At 36.0% G+C, this 24711-nt stretch overlaps 2 long non-coding RNA genes across 2 annotated transcripts; both read left to right on the top strand.

Annotated features, from left to right (window-relative positions):
- Positions 1-3416: 3416 nt before the first annotated feature.
- LOC127103153 (uncharacterized) lies at positions 3417-5390 on the top strand. Its single transcript, XR_007794755.1, has 4 exons — positions 3417-3865; positions 3993-4198; positions 4620-4732; positions 4966-5390. It is a non-coding gene; the product is annotated as an uncharacterized LOC127103153 (long non-coding RNA).
- A 17237-nt stretch (positions 5391-22627) lies between these two features.
- On the top strand, positions 22628-23830 carry LOC127105884 (uncharacterized). The gene is made up of 3 exons (XR_007795159.1): positions 22628-23054; positions 23434-23557; positions 23678-23830. It is a non-coding gene; the product is annotated as an uncharacterized LOC127105884 (long non-coding RNA).
- Positions 23831-24711: the final 881 nt, after the last annotated feature.

Here is a 24711-nt window from a genome sequence, read left to right as displayed (position 1 = left end):
TTGTACGATTTTTCCTCTTGGAAGCCCCGTTTTGTTGAGGCGTATACAAAGGCACCACCTCACGTACAATTCCCTCAAGATCACAAAACTTCCCAAACACACTAGAGGTATACTCACCTCCACCATCCGTTTTGAGAATTTTGAGCTTACGACCGCTTTGGCGCTCCACCATGGATTTGAAATTCTTGGAAACTCCAAATACCTCATCTTTTATCTTGATAAGATATGTCCAAAGCTTCCTACTAAAATCGTCAATGAACGTAACAAAATATCGATTGCCACCATAAGTCTCTACTTGCATCGGTCTGCAAACGTCGGAACATACCACCTCAAGTAAGCCTTTGGTTCTTTGACCCGCATCTTTTCTAAACACATTCTTGTGTTGTTTAGCCTTCACACATTCCTCGCACAATTCAGTTGGAATACTAATGTGTGGCAGCCCCGTTACCATTCCACTTTGTTGCAACATTCTTAGATCCCTAAAATTAAGTTGACCAAGACGGTAATGCCATAACCAGTCATCTCTACTTGCCGCGGTAGCTAGACAACGATGCTCCATAACCTTTAAGTCAACCTTAAAGATTCTATTGGCAGCCATCGGCGCTTTTAGAATCAACACACCATTTGAATCCAAAACTCGTAAAATCTTGTCCTCCAAACGAACTTTGTATCCTCTTTCAAGTAATTGGCCAATGCTTAAAAGATTACACTTAATTCCCGGTATATACAAGACATCTTTGATCCTTGAATGTCCACCATTCCTTTTTCCAATCAAAACATCTCCTACCCCTTCGGTGCTTAAAGTGGTGTCGTCGGCAAATTTGACTTTACTTTTTGCCGCTTGATTGATTTGCACAAACAAATTTTTTCGACCCGTCATATGTGTTGAACAACTGGAACCCAAGTACCACTCATCTCTCCCTTGGACTCCATCACGAACGGTAACCAATGCACTTCGATCTGAATGCGTTTTCTCGCTATTTTTCAAAACGGTACAGCTGTTGTCCCACAAACTGTCACTATTGTAGTTGTTGTCCGGAACATCCGTAATGCCATAACTCTCCTCCGTAATCATTACTAGAAGTGTGTCCTCATCATCTACCTCTTCCCTAGCAACCTTGGCTTCATTGTTGTGATTCTCATTCGATTTACCACGACACGAATTTGCAAAGTGTCCAAACTTTCTACACTTGTAGCATTGCACCTTACTCATATCACGCTTCTAAAAACCATTGCTATGACCACTATCCTTGGAGCTATTTTCACCCTTTTCACTCGTCGAATGCTTTGAATTTTGCGAATCGTTTGAACCAAAATTCTGAAAATTTGATTTACCTCTCGCCGCAAATTTTCCTTTCGACCTCTTGTTCTTTTCATTGAAACGCGCTTGCAAAGCAACCTCCGCTTTGGCTTTATCGGCGCCTCTCTCATCCATCCTTTGTTCATGTGCCTCTAACGAACTTTGCAATTCATCCTTGCTCAAAGTTGTTAGATCCTTTGATTCTTCAATAGCCACAACTATGTTGTCGAAACGCGACGTTAACGAACGCAATACTTTCGATACAACATTCTGCTCAAGAATCGTTTTTCCACAAGATTTGATTTGATTAACTAACTAGGTAATGCGTGTAATGTAGTCATTGATCATTTCTTTGTCTTCTATTTGTGTTAACTCGAACTATCGCTTGTAAGTTTGTAACCTTACAACCTTCGCTTTGACGACACCGACATATGCTTTCTCCAAGATTTCCCATGCTTGCTTCGCCGATTCACAATCGTCGACCTTCTCGAAATTGTCGTTATCAACACACGAATGAATCAAGAATAGGGCTTTGTAATCCTTCTTATTCTCTTCTTTGTGTGTATCTCTTTGAAGAACTTCATTTGTTTCGCCCATTTATCATAGTTCTTCGAATCAAGAATCGGGAGATTGGTGGGAATTCGATCATTGGAAACGGTTGCCATTGTTGCAGCGGATTAGGATCAATAACCAAAGCTCTTGATGCCAAATGTTAGAACATAAAAACTCAAATTGAAGGTTTGACAATGGTGGAAGATAAGAAATTGGGGAAGATGAAGTTGAGAGAGAATTAGAGAGAACAGAATGATATTGGATGAATAGTAAATTTGACATTAATTGGAATTGGAAATATAACAAGGGTATTTATACATTGAGAGAATAACAAAAAAATACAACTCAAAATACAACTAAAGTGACCCAACAATTAAATTCTGTTATTTTTGGAAAACTAGCAGGTAATAACAGAAATTTAATTGCATTTAACACTATTTTGTTTAAATCTGTTCAAAAGTGGGACAAACTAATTTAGACGTTCGAGCTCAAAAGTCAAATTCGACATATTTACTAACGAGTTGGTGGGTTGGCTTGACAATTTTTTTATTTTATAATTTGATTTACTACATAATTACAAAATTATTAATCATTATCAAAGAGATCGACAAATTTTAACAACGCATAATAAAAATTTACAAATCTTAATGTAAATGTCATATTCTTTAACATAAACAAAATGGCATAACTATAATACCAAAAACTTAAAACAAACACTAAAACCCCAAAATAATTTATTTGGTTCAAAAAATCAACAAACACAACCTAGTTAATGACATCTAGGATACAAATCAACAAAATAAACTAGCACAAGTTAAACAAAGACAACCAAGAACCAACGACAAAAAAATAATAATCTTAAAGACTTCATGACAAGCACTTCATCAATCATCTATGTCGTGAACATATGAAGTTTATGTTGATATTGTAGTTATTTGATGAAACCTTTCACCATCTCTCTCCCATAGTCACCCACTATTTAATAATTATCAAGATCAATAAAATCAAAATCAGTAGCTTTATTAATGTATTCTCTATGTTTTTCAATAAAGACTTTTCCTACTATGAATGAAGATGAAGAACGAAGCAGAGACTATTTAATGTCTTTAAAACGAGGTGTTTATGGTTATGTGAAAAATGAATATTAGGATTTGAAGAAATGTTGATTATTTTAAAAGTAAGTTTACTACATACCACATTAATATTATTTTAATTCCAAATAAAAAATAATGTTTTTAACAAAAAGCCTGCGGGTAAAATCCGTCCGCCCCGCCTCGACCCATTTAAAAAGCGGGTTAGACGAAGGGGCTCAACTTAAGACACCGAGTCAAAAACCTCGGTCTGGTCTGCCGAAAATGATGGGTTAAACGGGCGGGCCCAACCCATTTTTCCACCCCTAAAAAATAGTATAAAATTCATAAGTTTTGGATGGCTCACGAGTTAATAAATATGCATAAATATGCACGTATGGATAAAAACTCTAAAAATACACAAATGAGAATTGAACTTGTAGCAATACATTAAAAAAATCATATATATGAGTTGGACTTGAACATAAGTAGTATTAACCTAAATCCATACCATATACTCATAATGGGTGGCTTGTTTTTCTAATTATAATTGTTGAGAGCATTCTTCCACTATGGAAATAATATGTTGTCTTTTCGAATATGCGAAAATCTAATTTTTTGAAACCCTTTAGTATTCCTAATAATGGAATTATATAGAACTCTCCAACTAGTTCTAGGTTTTTCTAACCCTTTCATGATTTCCGCTACCGTTTTATTGTTTGTTTAGAACTTTACCTCCATAAAACAACAATCGGTCGTTATTTCCATGGCTTTCTTTAGAGCCATATTTTCACCCATTAATGGATCATTATTTCTATTCATGCAAAAGAAGCTCGCAACAAGTGTATCCCTTTGTCATCTCTAAAAAATACTCCAAGCTCTCACTTTCATTTAATAGCTAGGATAAAATCTATTTTACACTTTGTCCAACCTTTCACCAGAGGTATCCATATGAATTTTGCGTTCTATATTCATATATTTGATGTTTGTTGTTACTTTTTTTCCTTTTTCTTCATTCAAATTCTTCTTACCATTATTGTTATTCTTATTATATGTGTTCCTCTTACCAGGGTTGTTCATAGCCACTTCCGAAGTTTTTGTTTGACCTTGCATGTTATTTCTAGTCATCGAGTGGCTTTGCGTGTCATCTTTTCACAGATTTTGAGTGGATTTAGGGTTGATTTTGTTCAACGATTGGATTTGCATGTAGATTTTCTAAGGAATCTGGATGGAGCTAGGGTTTTCACTTAAGTTTTCTTTTTTATCGTCGTTGATGGTAAATCTATCCTTGTTGGTTTGAGTTTCTATTTTGAGATTGGTATTAACTTCATCTTCAATTGATATTTTATTCTTAAAGTATTTTCCTTTCTCTTTTCTCTGCATACTTTGATTGTTGTTGTTTTTGATAATTCTTCCTTCTCTTTCTTATGAGGTGTTAGGATTCTGGTTTTCTTCAACCGGATTGTCATATATAGCTTATTCTCCTCCCTTATTATGGACTTTGTTGTTTTTACATTCTTGAATATTCTTAATAATATGATGATTATTTTTCATATTGTTATATATCTTCTTTGATTGTATGTTGTTGTCATCATTTTGCTTGTTGTGATGAGTGTGAGTGGCTTACTTATTTTGTTGAAAATTGTCCTGTTATTCCATTTGATTCTTGACTGCATTATTTCCCCCATTATTACTAGTGTTGGTGTTACTCCGCTCCTTGTTGCACCTGGACCACATACTCATATCATGTATATTGGGGTGAACCATTCTATAGTCTCAGTATCAGTTCTTCTATTCTAGATAAAATCGTGTAAGTGTTTTGCTTCTCTAAATAATTTCTTTTGTTTATATCCTTATTGTTGTTGTCATTTTTTCCAATTTTAATATTATCATCTTGACCCTTACTAGGATAACCATTTCTACTTCTATCTACATATTTATCCATATGTATGTCTATTCATTGTTTAACTGGATCCTCATTCCTTTTATTATCCTTATTCTCAATGATATTGCCTCTGATGGTTTTTTCCTATTCATTTTCAGGTACTTTTGTGTTCAGGAAATTAGAAACGACACCTTGGTTGGCTCTGTCTATAGCTTATATCACAAGTATAGTTCTATCTTTAAAGATTATGGTATTTCTAGCATACCATATATTGTCAATAATGTTGATAACAATGGTTATGTTATAGTTGTCCAGCTTTAAATTGGTTTTTCTAACCTGGTCTATGAAATTTTGATAGTCAAAATTGTCAAACTTTATGTTGAGCTGAGACCCAAACCATACCTGAGTAGTCAAGGTGCAATCCTTAGAATAGTGGTTGATGGATTCTATTTTAGATTTACATCTAGGGCATTAAATATTACACATAATCCATCTATTAGGGAGATTGTCTCTTATATGTATGAAGTTATTAAGCAGACTCCATATCAAGGTTTTCTATCTAAGAGTAGTTTGGGTTTTCCAATTTTTTTTTATCTTTATGTTGTGGTAACCATGTTTAACACTATATTGGCCATCATTAGTTGTAGTCTAGCTGGCAATGGTCTCTTCTTCCATATTATACAAATGAATGTTTTTATAGGTTGAAAATATTGTCAATGATAGTATGGTTCCAACAATTGTTTTACTTGCTAATGATAATATGTTTTTTACTAATTTTGACACACACAACACACACTCAGGCAGGTATGCACGGATGCACACACACGCGCGTACACACACATACGGCGGGTTGTGTAACATCTCTCATCTATTGTAATAAGGTTTGTGGGCATATCCATAAAATCTCAAGACATTAACTATCAATAAGAAATTATTGAGGAGAGGATTAAGCCAATAAGACATTATTTTAGTGAAACTCTCAAGAAGACATTATTTTAGTAAAATCTCCTTCCAAATAATTAATGAAAAAAATTCACTTTTTGCAATGATTTTTCTGAATAGTTGTTTCATTTGAACGTATTTAATCATCCAAGAAATATTCATAAATAGTTTATCCAAAAAATAAAACAAGGAAATCAAGGATTATTTCTAACACTTAGCAAATAAGAAATAATATTTCCCATAAAATGTAGCTTAGAGAAAATCACATAAGCATAAGAAGTGTGACATACAAACCAGATAAAGAAAGTAAAGTCATATACCAAGAAATTAGTTTAACATATAAAACAAACAAACAAAAAAATGAGTTATAGAACCTAAGACTAAGGTTTCCTCAGAAGACCCAAAGTAGGTTTTAGATATGCACACATGATGTCTTGCCTGGCATCCATAAACTTTATTCTATTATCCATTTCAATATGCTTTACAGTAATGGCTTTTTGAGTAGCAGTAATATAAGCCAGGTTCTTCTCCATGAGATCTTGCCTAGAACACGAGGATACAACAAACTCTAAAGTGACATCCTTTAGATTTTGAATAAATGATGCAACAGAGGTCTAGAGAGAATCCCACGTAGCAGAATATGCTACTGGGTCAGATGCAAAAGGTCTATCATCGACCATACTTTGTACTTTATATAAGAGGTTTTTTTATTACACTTATGTTAGTTTAGACAGTTTGTGAAAAGGATAAAGTGTTTGAATGAGAGGGTTCAGGTTCAAAAGATTAGTTTGCAAGGTCAGATAGTTTTAGGAAGATTTCAGGATGAATGAGGTCAAATAGGATATATTCAGACTCAACTCTAGGTTCATAAGCAAATTGAACTAGAGATAGATCTTGAACAACTTGTTCAGTTTCACTCTGAAGTTCATATACAACTTGAAATAAAGGTTGACTCTGAACAGGGCTAGGTTTTCTATGAGGAGATGTTTGGGTGAAGGTTGATATGGTGGTTGAGTTTCTGATGGAAAGGTAATTTCATGTTGGATGGGTATTACATGTTCAACTTTATAAGCAGAACATGTTAGGCTAAAAGGTTGGCCTTGAGGAGAAAAGATTTGAATAGGAATGACAAGGATAGGTTTGATAACTTCAGTGGAAGGATTTATAGATTTTAGGTTAAGATGAGCTTCAAATCCTTCGGCATCATACTCCATCTTAGAGCTAAAAGAAGTAGCTTTCCCACTAGAAACATCTACGAGGTTCAAGCATTGTGTTTATGGGAGAATGTTGTTCAGAAGCATAAAATTCAATTAATCAATTAGTTGTTCACGCATTGTGGTTTCATCAATAAGGAGTGAAATGTGTTTTGGTGATTGATTAGGTGAGGGAATTGATGAGGGTGTTGGAGAAATGTGGTTAAGGGTGGTGTAATCAAAAGCATCCTCGGAGATTAAGTTCATATTAATATATGTTACACCAATATTCAGAGCTTCTGAAGCAACAAGAGTTTATGAGACATCTTCCTCTGGAACATCAGAAGCTTCAACAAACTTTAAGTCAGCCATTACTTCAAGATCTTAAACCTCAACAGGTTCCAATTCATCAACAACAAAAGCCTTTTGATTCACAGCAACAAAGGTTTATATATGCTTCTCCGACTGATCTAAGATAGCAAATGCTAAAAGTTGAGCACACTTGATGGTAGGCTCAATTACACTCTTCTCAGCAGTGTCATTTACGTCTTTCTTCTTTCTAATTAAGGACACATCCATTTCCTCTTATTATTATTTGACTTCAATCTTAGATACCTCAATCTCTTTTTATTTAAAGGTCCTTCTTAAATGACAGAAACAGAAGAAACCTTCTAGGGAGACTTTCCACTTCTAGTTTCGGAAGGTGTAACACCCCTTTTTCTACCCCGAAATACTTAACATATAATCAGAGTGAATAAGCACACATATAAACAAAAGGGCGTCACATCGACGTTTTCAAAAACTAAAAGCTTTCAAAAACCAACATCGTTCATCATCGATATACAATACACCTGGTCATTTAAAATAACACATTTCAATTATCATGAATATTCAAGAATATGCGTTCGCAGCGGAAAATAATGAATATTCATGCATTTCATAAAATGATTCATGTCCCATACCATGATCTTCTCTCAATAATCTCCTCAAGATAAAATAAAACCATATCCAAACTATTTGGCACAATGGCCTCTCAAACAGCAAATTGCAATTAAACATGTTCACAAGTAATAACATAATACATATCCAAATAAGATATGAGTTCAATACTACTAATCTACCCCGTGTTACATCACCAGAGCATTGACTCACTATCTAGTCTCTAAAACAAAACACGGAAACTCTCCGGCTAACTCTCGAGTGAGCTACCGTCCACTTACTTCAGCACTATTACTCTTGAATATCTGCACGATACCCATGTAAAGGCAACATTCAAACAGAAGGGTGAGAATTCAAATCATTATGAAGAAGTATAATAAGGCACAATGATTAAATCAACAATTAACGAAATTCGTCACACCTTGTATAATCATGTCAATAATAATAACCAACATTTATTTCACATGTTTCAAACATCCATCAAAACTCAAGGAGTACAATATTAAAATCCAATACTATATTCCCAAATATACACATAACTACAATTATCACATAATCACATATTTTGTCAAGTTATGTATCCAAACATCACCAAATTCAATTACCACATCTCATACACACCTCACAATCACATCAATGCATACATTCAATTATCACATAACTCTAATGTGACTCAATGCAAGACATGTGACTCTATGCATATGGCACCTCAATGTGAACCCAACGTTTCACCGCTTTCCGATTCAATATCTAGAATCCAAGTCACGCATCTGATCCGGACAAGATCAAAGTCACTACGTCTATTTCCAATTAAGGATCAACGTCTGCTACGCCTATTTCCATTCAAGGATCAACGTCTATTACCATGTGAACCCACAGTTTCACCGCTCCCACCATGAAGCCGACCATGCCATGAATGAATGTACAAATACCAACACATATGCAATTAAGATCATCTCTACCATCTTAACATTCCACATATTACCATAATTCAACTCTATGAATTATCCACCAATGGTACATATACACATTCATAACAATATATCATTCACAAATATAGGCTAATTATCAAATACGCACACTTAGATTTCATTTCAAACTGAATACAGCCTTTAAAGTCTCAATTTGTCATTTTTCAACAGTGTTAACCGGTTAACGTATTTGGTTAATCGGTTAACACAAAACAGAATGCAATTTATGAGCAGATTTTTAACAAGTAACCGATTAACGTATTTGGTTAACCGGTTAACACAAAATAGAATGCAATTCTGCGCAGATTTTTAAGTAAGTAACCGGTTAACGCTTTTGGTTAACTGGTTAACGCATTCGAAACTGGAATTTTCCTGAACGTTACCTGTACTGTAATGGAATTTAATAAAAAAATTGGTTTCTCAATTTATCACTCAATCTCATCCATATATCCATTCCAAAACGAAATTAATCATCACAAATCAAAGATTTCTCATCAAAACCTAATAATTTCAAACTATGAAAATTAGGGTTTCAACCTAAACATATTTCTACCCATTGACCCAATCATACTAACCCATAATAATAAGGATTCTCCCCTTACCTCTTCAATTTTCTGGAAACCTTAACTTCTCTCTTGTTCTTCCCCTCTTCTCCTTACTTTTCCTCTTTTCTTTCTCTGTTGCTGTCAATGATCAAATGAATCCTACTTCTCACTCTCCTCACCTCTTACTTTTATAGTATTATATTTGGGCTTAAATAATGATACCTCTAGTTTAATTATTAGGCCCAATAAGACCTAGTATTATAATATCTCTATTTAGTTCAAATAAATTAAACCAACACAACATACACACTAAGTTAATTAATATAATTATTTAATTATATCTCATATCAACTAAATAATTGATTAACACACCAAATTAATTAATATAGTCAATTATTATACTACCTAACAACCAATTAATTAATTAATTAACACTCCAAATAAATAAAATAAAATATAATAATAATAATATAAGAAATAAATACTAAAATTGGATTGTTACAACTCTCCCCCACTTAAAAGATTTCCGGCCTCGAAAATTTACCTCAAACGAACAACTCCGGATATGATTCCTTCATCTTATCCTCGAGTTCCCAAGTAATATTGTCATTGGCGGCTCCGCCCTATGTCACTTTCACCAACTCAATTTTCTTACCACGAAGCTTTTTCACTTCTCGATCTTCAATTCGCATAGGTGATGTATCAACCGTCAAATTGTCCCTCACTTGAATGTCATCTAATGGAACAACATGCGATGGATCCGCAATATACTTCCTCAATTGAGACACATGGAACACATCATGAAGATTAGAAAGTGACGGTGGTAATGCAATCCGATATGCCACTTCACCTACCCTCTCGGAAATCTGATAAGGACCAATGAAACGCGGCGTCAACTTACGTGACTTCAAAGCTCTACCAACACCCGTTATTTGCGTAACTCGAAGAAACACATGCTCATCTTTCTCAAACTCAAGAGTCTTCCTCCTCTTATCATGATAACTCTTTTGACGACTCTGAGAAGCCTTCATCTTCTCTTGAATAATCTTAATCTTATCCGTAGTCTCTTGAATCAACTCGGGTCCAACCACAACACTCTCTCCCGATTCGTACCAACACAAAGGAGTTCTACACCTTCTACCATAAAGAGCCTCAAAAGGTGCCATTCCAATACTCGAATGGAAACTGTTGTTATACGTAAACTCGATCAAAGGCAAGAAACTATCCCAATTTCCTCCTTGTTCCAAAACACAAGACCTCAAAAGATCCTCAAGTGACTGAATAGTCCTCTCCGTTTGACCATCAGTTTGTGGATGATATGCCGAACTCAAACACAACTTCGTACCCAAAGCACTTTGCAAACCTTCCCAAAATCTCGAAGTGAACCTCGGATCTCTATCCGAAACAATGCTCGACGGAATACCATGCAAACACACAATCCTTTCGATGTACAACTTAGCAAGTCTCTCCATCGAATAATCCATCCTCATCGGAATAAAATGAGCACATTTCGTCAACCTGTCCACAACGACCCAAATTGCCTCACAATTACTCGATGTTCTCGGCAAGCCCGAAACAAAATCCATAGAGATAGTATCCCACTTCCACTCGGAATAGATAACGGTTGCATCAAACCAAACGGCTTTTGATGTTCAATCTTTGACTTTTGACAAGTCAAACATGAATACACAAATTCCGCTACATCCTTCTTCATACCTTGCCACCAAAACATCTTCCTCAAGTCTTGATACATTTTAGTAGCACCAGGATGAATACCCAAACCACTTCTATTCCCTTCCTCAAGAATCCTCTTTCTCAAATCCGCAACATCCGGAACACAAACTCGATCACGACACCTCATGATACCATTCTCGTCAATCCGAAAGTCATCACCTTTGTCTTGATTAATCAATGTCATAACATCGACTAATTTCAAATCTGACTTCTGACCTTCTCTAATCTCGTCAATAATGCCACACGTAAGCTTCAACATACCAAGCTTAACACACGAAGGCGTCGCTTCACAAACCAAACTCAAATCTCTAAATTGTTCCAACAATTCAAACTCTGGAATCATCAACATAGACATGTGCAATGACTTCCTACTCAATGCATCGGCTACAACATTCGCCTTTCCAGGATGATAATTCAAACCAAAATCATAATCTTTCAAGAATTCCAACCATCTCCTTTGCCTCATATTCAATTCTTTCTGATCGAACAAGTACTTCAAACTCTTGTGATCACTAAACACATCAAATCGCGATCCAAACAAATAATGTCTCCAAAGCTTCAACACAAACACAACGGCGGCCAACTCTAAATCATGCGTCGGATAATTCCTCTCATGAACTTTAAGTTGCCTTGAAGCATAAGCTACCACTTGCCCTTTTTGCATCAAAACACCTCCCAAACCCAACAAAGAAGCATCACAATACACAACGAAAGTTTCTAACGGATCCGGTAAAATCAAAATAGGAGCCGTAGTCAATCTTCTCTTAAGCTCTTGAAAATTCGCTTCACACTGCGAAGTCCAAATGAAAGCTTGACCTTTCCTAGTCAACTACGTCAATGGTAACGATAACTTAGAAAATCCTTCAATGAACTTCCTATAATAACCAGCCAAACCAAGGAAACTTCTAATCTCAGCAACAAACTTAGGAGCTTCCCATTGAGATACAGCTTCAATCTTCGTAGGATCCACAGAAATACCACCACTCGAAATCACATGTCTAAGAAAACTTACTTCACTTAACCAAAACTCACATTTGGAGAGTTTAGCAAACAACTTCCTCTCCTTCAACACCGATAACACAACCTTCAAATGCTCGGCATGATCCTCTTCACTCTTAGAATAAATCAATATATCATCGATGAACACAACAACAAACTTATCCAGATAATCATGAAAAATCCTATTCATATACTCCATAAATACACCAGGTGCATTAGTCACACCAAAAGGCATCACGGAGTACTCGTAGTGACCGTACCTTGTCCGAAAAGCAGCCTTTTGAATATCCTCAGCCTTTACACGAATCTGATGATAACCAGACCTCAAATCAATTTTGCTAAACACACAAGCTCCAACCAGTTGATCCATCAGATCGTCAATCCTCGGAAGTGGATACTTGTTCTTAATCGTCACTTTATTCAGTTGTCTATAATCAACACATAATCTCATAGAACCTTCTTTCTTCTTGACCAACAGAACAGGTGCACCCCACGGCGACACACTAGGACGAATAAACCTCTTCTCAAGCAAGTCTTCAAGTTGACTCTTCAACTCTTTCAACTCAGAAGCAGACATTCTATAGGGAGCCATCGATATAGGACTAGTTCCAAGAACTAAATCAATCGAAAACTCAACCTCACATTCCGGCGGTAAATCACTTATATCTTCAGGAAATACCTCCGCAAACTCACAAACTATTGGCAATTCTTCAATCGTCCTCTTCTTACGAATGTCCAAAGTTGCCAACAACATAAACAACTCGGCACCACCTTGCACCGATTCATCAACTTGCTTAACAGACACAAACCAATCTTCCTTAGCACCAACCTCAGGAAAAATAACCGTCTTCTCGAAACAGTTGATATACACCCGATTAAATTCTAACCAATTCATACCCAAAATCACATCAAGTTGCTCTAAAGGAAGACAAACTAAATCAATTCCAAAATCCCTACCAAAGATACTCAACGGACAATTCAGACACACATAGGAAGTAGAAACAGAACCCATAGCAGGTGTATCAATAACCATACTTCTACGCATATCAGATAATATAAGATTCAGTCTCTTAGCACAATCCAAAGAAATGAAAGAATGTGTTGCACCGGTATCAATAATGGCAGTCAAAGGTGTACCATTAATAAAGCACGTACCTTGGATTAGCCTATCATCGGTAGTGGCCTCCCCACCAGACAATGCAAACACCTTTCCCTTCGCTTGCTCCTTCTTCGGCTTATCACATTTGGTACTAATGTGACCTCTCTCACCACAATTGTAACAAGTCATACTCGAACCAACTCCACACTTGTTTGCTCTATGACCACTCTTGCCACACTTGAAACACGTCACAGAATCCTTACTACAATCAACAACACGATGACCTTCAACGCTGCATTTAAAACACTTAAGTGGAGTAGAAGATCCTCCCCCACTTGGCTTCTTGCCAAAACCAGATTGTCTTCTCTTGTCATCATGCGGTTTCCCACGATCATGGTTTTTCCCCTTCAAACTCTTGTAGAAAGAAGCACTTTTCCTACTATCTTCATCATAAATCCGACTCTTGTTAACTAACTCCGCAAAACGAGTAATCTGTTGGTAACCAATGGCCTTCTTGATATCATGTCTCAAGCCATTCACAAACTTCAAGCATTTAGATCTCTCAGCATTAGCAGTATTGTAATGAGGACAATACTTGATAAGCTCCTGAAATCTAGCAGCATATTCAGCAACAATACCATTTCCTTGCTTCAATTCAAGGAACTCCACCTCTTTCTTCCCACGACAATCTTCTGGAAAATAGTTCTCCAAGAAGACATCACGGAAAAGAGCCTAAGTAACCTCAATGTTGTCTTCTTCAAACCTCTGAAGAGTGTTATTCCACCAATCTTCAGCTTCCTTCTCAAGCATATGAGTACCAAACTGCACTTTCTGAGCATCAGTACAGTTCATGACTCTGAAGATCTTCTCAATTGCCTTCAACCAAGCTTGAGCTTTATCAGGTTCATGCTCACCCTCAAAGACAGGAGGATTGTTCCTCTGGAATCTCCCCAAAGCACGGAACTCATCATCATCTCCATTTCGGTTACCAGCATTCGCTTGAGGGATCTGACCAATGGAGTCAACCAACATCCTCAGCGCCTCAGCAATGGCATCATCATTCTTGCCTGCAACCATCGTCCTGAACAACCCGAACAACCAGACAAACAGTATCGATCGTGTCAGATACACAAATCAAATACAACAGGATGGAAAGCATTAACGACTATTGACCAACTGGTCGACCATGCTCTGATACCGCTAATGTAACGCCCATTTTTCTACCCTAAAATACTTAATATATAATCAGAATGAATAAGCACGCATATAAACAAAAGGGCGTCACATCGACATTTTCAAAAACTAAAAGCTTTCAAAAACCAACATCGTTCATCATCGATATACAATACACCTGGTCATTTAAAATAACACATTTCAATTATCATGAATATTCAAGAATATGCGTTCGCAGCGGAAAATAATGAATATTCATGCATTTCATAAAATTATTCATGTCCCATACCATGATCATCTCTCAATAATCTCCTCAAGATAAAATAAAACCATATCCAGACTATTTGGCACTATGGCCTCTCAAACAGCAAATTGCAATTAAACATGTTCACAAGTAATAACATAATACATATCCAAATAAGATATGAGTTCAATACTACTAATCTACCCTGTGTTACATGACCAGAGCATTGACTCACTGTCTAGTCTCTAAAACAAAACACGGAAACTCTCCGGCTAACTCTCGAGTGAGCTACCATCCACTTACTTCAGCACTACTACCCTTGAATATCTGCACGATACCCATGTAAAGGCAACATTCAAACAGAAGGGTGAGAATTCAAATCATTATGAAGAAGTATAATAAGGCACAATGATTAAATCAACAATTAACGGAATTCGTCACACCTTGTATAATCATGTCAATAATAATAACCAACATTTATTTCACATGTTTCAAACATCCATCAAAACTCAAGGAGTACAATATTAAAATCCAATACTATATTCCCAAATATACACATAACTACAATTATCACATAATCACATATTTTGTCAAGTTATGTATCCAAACATCACCAAATTCAATTACCATAACTCATACACACCTCACAATCACATCAATGCATACATTCAATTATCACATAACTCTAATGTGACTCAATGCAAGTCATGTGACTCTATGCATGTGGTACCTCAATGTGAACCCAACGTTTCACCGCTTTCCGATTCAATATCTAGAATCCAAGCCACGCTTCCGATCCGGACAAGATCAAAGTCACTACGTCTATTTCCAATTAAGGATCAACGTCTGCTACGCCTATTTCCATTCAAGGATCAACGTCTATTACCATGTGAACCCACAGTTTCACCGCTCCCACCATGAAGCCGACCATGCCATGAATGAATGTACAAATACCAACACATATGCAATTAAGATCATTTCTACCATCTTAACATTCCACATATCACCATAATTCAACTCTATGAATTATCCACCAATGGTACATATACACATTCATAACAATATATCATTCACAAATATAGGCTAATTATCAAATACGCACACTTAGATTTCATTTCAAACTGAATACAGCCTTTAAAGTCTCAATTTGTCATTTTTCAACAGTGTTAACCGGTTAACGTATTTGGTTAATCGGTTAACACAAAACAGAATGCAATTTATGAGCATATTTTTAACAAGTAACCGGTTAACGTATTTGGTTAACCGGTTAACACAAAACAGAATGCAATTCTGCGCAGATTTTTAAGTAAGTAACCGGTTAACGCTTTTGGTTAACCGGTTAACGCATTCGAAACTGGAATTTTCCTGAACGTTACCTGTACTGTAATGGAATTTAATAAAATAATTGGTTTCTCAATTTATCCCTCAATCTCATCCATATATCCATTCCAAAACGAAATTAATCATCACAAATCAAAGATTTCTCATCAAAACTTAATAATTTCAAACTATGAAAATTAGGGTTTCAACCTAAACATATTTCTATCCATTGACCCAATCATACTAACCCATAATAATAAGCATTCTCCCCTTACCTCTTCAATTTTCTGGAAACCTTAGCTTCTCTCTTGTTCTTCCCTTCTTCTCCTTACTTTTCCTCTTTTCTTTCTCTGTTGCTGTCAATGATCAAATGAATCCTACTTCTCACTCTCCTCACCTCTTACTTTTATAGTATTATGTTTGGGCTTAAATAATGATACCTCTAGTTTAATTATTAGGCCCAATAAGACCTAGTATTATAATATCTCTATTTAGTTCAAATAAATTAAACCAACACAACATACACACTAAGTTAATTAATATAATTATTTAATTATATCACATATCAACTAAATAATTGATTAACACACCAAATTAATTAATATAGTGAATTATTATACTACCTAACAACCAATTAATTAATTAACACTCCAAATAAATAAAATAAAATAAAATAATAATAATATAAGAAATAAATACTAAAATTGGGTTGTTACATAAGGCATTATCGTGCAGCGAAAAATACAGAGTCGCCACAAGATTTTATTTATTCCAAAGGAAAGGGAAAATAGTGATAAAACCCCGAAAGAGAATGGTCTTCACAACCAAGAGCGGATTCGAAAGTCGGTTATGCAAGGGGGAGGTATTAACACCCCTCCCATCCATGGTACTCCATGGGAACCACTAGCTTGTATCAATGCGTATGAGTGTTGCTTGCTATCGGTGAAATAAGAATAAGATGGGAGAAGAAAATAAGTTTTAAATTAGTGTGCTCACCAAGATTTCGAACCATTGTGCATATATATCCCCATTGATGCAATAAGGAAGTTAGAGCTTTGTAGTTCCGCTCACAAATGGAGTATTTGTTTGGTTATTTTTATGAATAGTGTTGACGTTTACATTCTACTGTTCATTTGTTTATATGCTCGAGCATGAAAGCGTTAAGTGTTTGTTTGTTTACGGTAGAATGGATGCGCTTGGATCACACTCTAGTAGTTAAACATTACTTGCTCACGCATGGAGGCTTAAGCTTTGTTCATGGTAGAACGAAAGTAACACTCCCTTTTTGAAAAGGTTTGAAAGATACCCCAAGACATAAAATTGATTTGATTGGTTGGGTTGATTTTAGTATGGAGACAAGCATTAGACCCTTGGCTAGGTACGGTCAATAATCCAAATACTTAGGAGTTGAGAGGATAATGGTATCCTAACCATTCTTTTTCATCCAAAAGAGATTTGAATTGTGAAAGAGTTTGGCAAGTCTAATCATTGGTACTTAGAGGGAGACAAGTATATGACCCTTGACTGCATCTGGCCCCTGAATAAGCATCACCAAGCCAAAACACAAACATGATGCAAGCCAATGCATACCTGCAGCAAAATAAAATAGACCCATATAACAACTCCAATTGCAAGCATCCTGCAACACAAGGTAGCCAACTACATTGTGATCCAATGCAATTCCCTAGAAGAAGACCTATAATTCCTTGTAATAGGGCACACATCACATTGCACATAACAACAACAATAATTAACTGAACAAATTGAGCAAAACAAAGTTGAGCTAAAAACGGTTAACTAACCATATCATTTAACCTAACAATATCACTAACTAAACCTACACTACATCATCACTATCCAAATAGCAAATAACCCTATCACCAACTAATTGTCACCTCAGTTAACAAACTTAATAGAACCTACAACTGAATTTAAACTAACTGCATTAAAATTCAAAAAATCGGTTATAAAACCCACTCATCCCTAAGCTGACATAACCTGCCCCATTCAGTTGCAATTCTCAGCATATATATTTCAACTTCACCCTCTCAGAATTCATTTTAGATTCATTCATCAAAATTACAAAAACCAAATCAAACTCTTTCTCTCGATTCATTCATTTCCATCATTCCTCAACCTTCACCTCTCTCAGGATCATTAATCACTCAGAGAACCATCACTCCTCATTCATCACTCTCTCAAAACCGTGCCTCACCATCACTCAAACTCATCGATTAATCAATCACACAAACACAAACTTTCATAGAGATTCAGCAAGAAGAGTAAAAGGAGAAGATGCACTGGAATTCAGAAGCGGGAAAGTGTAAGAACAAGAACAGTTACCTGTGATTTCAGCTTCATCGACATTGTCAACTTCGTCTTCTCCGGCAGGTGAACCTTTAATCTTCCACCATTTAATTTCAATTTGTTACCAAGATGTGAGTTAGATTATGAGGAATCAAATCCCTAATCCCTTGGGCTTTGATTCCCTGGGATGATCATTTAATTTATCCCCAAATAATTAGGGTTCTTGGATATAATCGTTTGGGTTAGAGGCTTCGGGTAAAAATATCACAAAATCGATTATGGCTTTGGATAAGGCGTGATAACATAATCTAATGGTGGTTTTAATTTCACTTCTGAATTGACACCGCCGCCGAAGGTGACCTTTAACGCGGTGGCCCACGGTGGCAATTTCAATTGAGTCTTGAGCTCAGCTATTTTGGTCTGGCGCATTTTTTTGGACATTCAGATGCAATGTTGAAATTCATTTCACACGTGATGGAAATGAGATAGCTGAATCATCAAGCCATGTGTTGGTGTTCTGTTTGGGCTTCTCCCATGCATGCTAAGCCCAACCTTTTAATAAACCTTACCCCTACATTACTCATCACACCTCCTGACTCAGCAAGACTGAAGCCATGTGCCTTCACCCCAGGCCCATGCGCTGGAATCACTATCTGCACCCAATTTCAGCATAAAACCCTCGTTGGCCCATTCTTCACATGTTTTATTGTTTTCTTGACATTTTCTTCATATTTTTTTCATGATTTTTTCATGACTTGTTATCTTGATTTTAATTGTTTTTTACCATGATATTGGAAATAAAAATGCATGTTAATTGTTGATTAATTCTCAATAAGAAATTAACATGATTAGGTTTAGAAGTTAATATAATTGTTCTTATTAATCACTTTGAAAAACACCTTGAAATAAATGATTAACCTTTGATTTTTGATATTGGTCTATTATTTTATATGTTTGATTCAATTACCATGAGCATGTTTAGTTAGAGTTAGAATGTGATTTGGTTTGATAATCCATGTTAATTTCCTTTTGCTAACTTGATTCATGTATGCCATGTTTAGATTATTCTCGAAGCTTAAGTTAATTCCATTTGATTTTTCAATAGATTGTGAATATGTTGAATAAATTCAAATTGCATTTCAATTTAAGTGATATATGACTTGTGTATATCCATATTATTTTACATGATCTTATTATTAATTATCATTTAATGGTTCATGATCCATTTCTATTTGAATTAGAATTTTCCATTTAATGCGTCCATTTAATTCATTTTTTTAATTCATACTAACCTCACTTGCTTGTGTGTTTACATGACCTTTGAGATTTCAAGTGTGGATCCAAGATACTATCTCTTTAATCAATTCATTTGCCTTGTATTGTTTGAGGACATCATGCCACTTGATTGTTTTATGCATGTTGTTTGGTTTGTAACTTGTTTAATTTCCATCCTTTCTCGTTTGTATTGTGTGGTTTCATCCCCTCATCGTGGCTTATATGTCCCCTCATCCCATGCAAGTGTAATAGTTTAAGTTTACTTTTATTTATAGCTTATCATGCATACTAACTAAAAAGATAAAACGAAACGATAAAAACAAAACATTTTTAAAATACAAAGGCATACTTAATCCAACGTCAAGTGTTTTCCAAATCAAACTCACTTCATAGCAACACGAGTACTTTATCCAACATCAAGTATCTCTTATCCATTTCTCCATTCTCCTTTCCATTCTCTTCTCTTCTTAATCTATCTTATTTTATCTCTATCTACATTCTTCACACACATTTTTTTATAATAAATACAACTTCATCCAACGTCAAGTGCCTTTTTCAAAACAATTTTGCAACAAACTGGAATGCAAAAATGAGGTGTACGTGCTTGTACACAACATTAAGGTACTTGGGTTGTCGTCCATACCTAGCTCGGGGCCCCGACGCTTGACTTCCTTCTTAAAACCTATAATGATAAAACAAGTTCAATCTAAGTGCTGTGAGGGAGAAAAGGGTGGTTAGGATACCATTGTCCTCTTGACTCTCGAGTATTCTGATTGTTGGCCGTACTTAGTCAAGGGTCAGATACTTGTCTCCCTCTAAGTACCAATTATTAGACTTGCCAAACTCTTTCACGATTCAAATCTCAATTGAATGAAAAAGAGTGGTTAGGATACCATTGTCCTCTCAACTCCCAAGTATTCAGATTGTTGGTTGTACCTAGCCAAGGGTCTGATATTTGTCTTCGTACTAAAATCAACCCAACCAATCAAATCAGTTTTCTGCCTTAGGGCCTCTTTCAAACCTTTTTAAAAAGGGAGTATTACTTCCATTCTACCGTGAACGACGTTTAAGCCTCCATGCGTGAGCAAGTAATATTTAACTGCTAGAGTGAGATTCAAGCGTATCCATTCTAACGCTCCCATAAAAACAACCAAACAAATACTCTATTTGTGAGCAGAACTATGGAGCTCTGACTTCCTTATTGCACGAATAAGGATACGTAAGCACAAGGGTTCGAAACCTTGGCGAGCACACTAATTTAAAACTTATTTTCTCTTCCCACCTTATTCTTTCTCATCTTATCTCATTTCTTCGATAGCAAGCAACATTTAGATAAATAACATTCATATGCTTGATACAAGCTAGTGGTTCCCATCGAGTACGATGGATGTAAGGGGTGTTAATATATTCCCCTTGCATAACCTAATTTCGAATCCACTCTTGGTTGCGAAAACCATTCTCTTTGGGGTTTTTGCGTTATTTTCCATTTTCTTTGGAATAAATAAAATCTGGTGGCGACTCTGTATTTTTTGCGGCGCAACAGGCATCAACTCAGTGGAAGCAATAACTTCTTCAATTTCCTTCTCAACTGCTCTTTTCTTAGAATGTTTCTAAACATCCTTTAGAACAACTTCATCAACTTCATGTTATCCAGAACAGAAGTAGATAAGATATTTCCATAAATCTCCTGCAGATCCCCATTTCTAGGCAGGTTTTTAAGGCACTACGCCAAAAATGACTTTTAACAGCGCATCTTAGACAGCGCTTTTAAAAGAAAGCGTTGTCTAAGGTTAAAATTAAAATAAAACACGGAAAATGTTCCAAAAATATAATGAAAGCGCTGTCTAAGGGGGGTATTAGACAGCGCTTTCTAAAAGCGCTGTCTAAGACCCCCCCTTAGACAGCGCTTTTAGAAAGCGCTTTTAAATATAGACCTTAGACAGCGCTTTTGATAAAGCGCTGCCTAAAGTCTTTAAATTAAAAAAGAAATTAAAACCAAAAGCGCCCAAGACCTCAAAATCATCGTCGACGGTGGTGGAGCTCAAACCAGGAAACAAAATGACTCAAACCCTTCGTCTTGTCCTCCTAGGCATAAAGACCACCACCCCAAGACCTAACTCTCAATCAAACAGGAGAATCGAAAGGAAGAAATCATGAACCCTAAAATCCTAAAGATAAATTAAATGGCCATGAGAGAGAGTCAAAGTCTCAAACCATAGGGATTTGACTCCATCAGGCGAGCTTTACATGATGGGAACAAAAAAAGGTCAATCGAGGAACTTGAGTCACTACCTCGTCGGAAAAGATGACCAGAGTGAGGGCAACGACGACGAAGATTTCAGGCGAGGTCTCCTCTCTTACTTTTCTATGCTTTCTCTTCTTCTTCCTCTATTAAAAAAATAAGTGAGGGTTGAGAGGGATTTTGGGCTAGCTCGAGACTTGAGATTTTGAGGTTTGGTGTTTCAACTGTTTAGGTTTAGGGCTTGAGAATAGTGTTTGATGTTGTGTGTTTTTTCAAACTCTGATGTTGTCTCCCCTCCTTTAACTTTGAGTGTGCTCTTCTTTTATATTGAAGAGTAAAGGATTTTTGTTGGGTTTTGATTTATAAAAGGGAATGGAATTGGAAATGCTAGACCATGTTTTTCCAAATGCATGTTTGCTCTGAAAAAGCATTGCGCCCTTGTACCTTGCTTGTCTGCTTCTTTTGGATTGTTATGCTCTTTTTACTATATTACATTTGTTAATGTTACTTCTTTACTGTAGTAAAATGTGAATTGAGTGGAATTGGCTTACTATACATTAATGTGGAATTGCAGTTATGCTTCAAATGCGTGAATGCTATGATGCCTTGGACTTGTTGTTGTTGACTTGGACTGCTGTTGGTTTTGGTTGCATGGTTTGGAATTTGTTGCAAGTTTTATGTCCATTTATATGCACATGGTTAGGTTGCATTGGATGCTTGGTCTTCTTGCAGGTATGAAGTTGTTAGGTATTTTTGGAATTGTTTGTATTTGTTGGGTTTTGCTGCAACAGTTGAATTGGTGCAGGGTGCTCATGGATTGATGCTTGCTTGCTATGGCTTTTTGCAGCTTGATGGAATTGGATTGAAAGTGTGTTTGTTCATATGAAATTGCACTGAACTTTGCAGGTTTGTTCTAGTTTGATGCGGCTGAAATTGAATTGATGCATGGTTGAATTGTGAAGGTCTGTTGCAGGTTTGTATGTTGACCTGCCTTGCTTGATGTTTGTGCATGTTTTGGAATGCATTGTTGTAAATTTGGTGATGGCAATATGGTGAAGGTTGGTTGGAATGAGTGATGCATTGCAGAATTGAGGGTATTTGGCTATGGACAGCAGGGCATTTGGTACAGGAAACAATGTGGACTATTTGTCCATGTATTTGGATGTCGCAGATTCAACTAGTTTGCCCTATGGTTGGAGTAGATATGCACAGTTTAGCTTGGCAATTGTTAATCAAATCCATAATAAGTTTTCTGTGAGAAAAGGTATCCCTTTCATTTTGAGCATTGCTGGAATTACACTTGTCACATGATGGCACTGGCTAGTCATAACTGTAAGTAGGATAGAGCATTGCTGGAATAAAAAGTGTTTTTTTTTTTTGCAAGATGTCAAGATGTATGTTGCAATTAATGGATGCAAGATCATTTGATACTCAAATAATCTATAATTTGTTATAATTAATCATTTGACACCTCTTTACACACACACACACACACACACTGATTATTCTGCATTTGGCTCTTATTTATACGGTATCAATTATGTTTTTTCAATTACCGATACTATTTACACACACACACCTCTTTACAGTGAATTTCTTGATGATGCTTTATTTACTGATTTTGGCTACTTGTGTTGGTTCAGTTATTTCAACTTGCGAGTTTGTGTTCCGTTGTTCTTTGTTGTCGAGTTGCTCCTCTGCAAAAAGCCGGTATTGTTTCCCTTGTGAAGAAGAGAACATCTGACATGACACTAGCCATTGGAGACGGTATGAATTCTTCTCTCGATTTCGTTTTAGTCAGTAAATTTTTTGTTCATTTTGTCGCCATTATTTTGTTCTAGTTCCTGTAATATACTAGTCTGATTATGTATATGCATGTGTTTACAGGTGCTAATGATGTTTCAATGATTCAAATGGCTGATGTCGGAGTCGGCATCAGTGGACAAGAGGGCAGGCAAGCTGTAATGTCATCAGATTTCGCAATGGGACAGTTTAGGTTTTTAGTTCCTCTCTTGTTGGTTCATGGTCACTGGAATTACCAAAGGCCTGGTTACATGATTCTATACAATTTCTACAGAAATGCTGTCCTTGTTCTTGTCCTATTTTCTATAACTGTTCTGTACTTACGTGTACATCTCTATTTTTTTCCATAATCATGAAAAAAAAGTGATTAATTTGCTCTAGTGAGGTTTGAATGACTGCAACTGTAACCTGCTAGTGAAATATTGCTGACAGTATTTGTGTTGAACTGATTTTGTAACTTTAGTATGATTGTTTTGTGCTGAATTTGTTTTATAAAATGATCTTCAAAGTCGAATGGCCTTAACTGTAACCTGTTAGTGAAGCGTCATTGACGATGGTTGTTTTCTACTGATTTTTAACTGTAATAATCTGGGGGAAATGTAACCATTAACATCACTGATAAGAGTTGCTTCTTTACTAGGCTGAAGCCGGGGCTTCTGCCGGTGGTGGTACTAGACGGATGGCTGCACAATCTGGGGGTGATGAATTTTCGATGCAAATCCCAAACAATAAGGTGTGCAAAGTTGCCCGAAATATGTACACCCATGTACTTTCTACAGTGTTTTGTTTATAGTTGATTTGGTTTCTTAGGTCGGCCTTATAATTGGTAAAGGAGGAGAAACAATTAAGAGTATGCAAGCTTCTACTGGAGCACGGATTCAGGTTATCTCTTGTTCTTTGTTTTCTCTGCTTCTTTTGTTAGATATTTTCAAAATCATAATTATGTTTGAAGTTGGATGGTGTTAAGGTTAACAACTGACTGCCCAAACTCTCATGTCTCAAGACTTGGATTTTCCATTGTTAGTAACTTTTGACAACTAATGCCTTATAATTGAACAGATTACTTTTAATGTTAAACACCAATTGCGAATGGAAGATCGAATTTGGATCCAACTCCA

The sequence above is a fragment of the Lathyrus oleraceus genome, chromosome 7 (assembly GCF_024323335.1).
Source record: "Lathyrus oleraceus cultivar Zhongwan6 chromosome 7, CAAS_Psat_ZW6_1.0, whole genome shotgun sequence".
In the NCBI taxonomy this organism is placed as follows: domain Eukaryota; kingdom Viridiplantae; phylum Streptophyta; class Magnoliopsida; order Fabales; family Fabaceae; genus Lathyrus; species Lathyrus oleraceus.
This window is presented reverse-complemented; position numbering and strand designations above follow the sequence as displayed.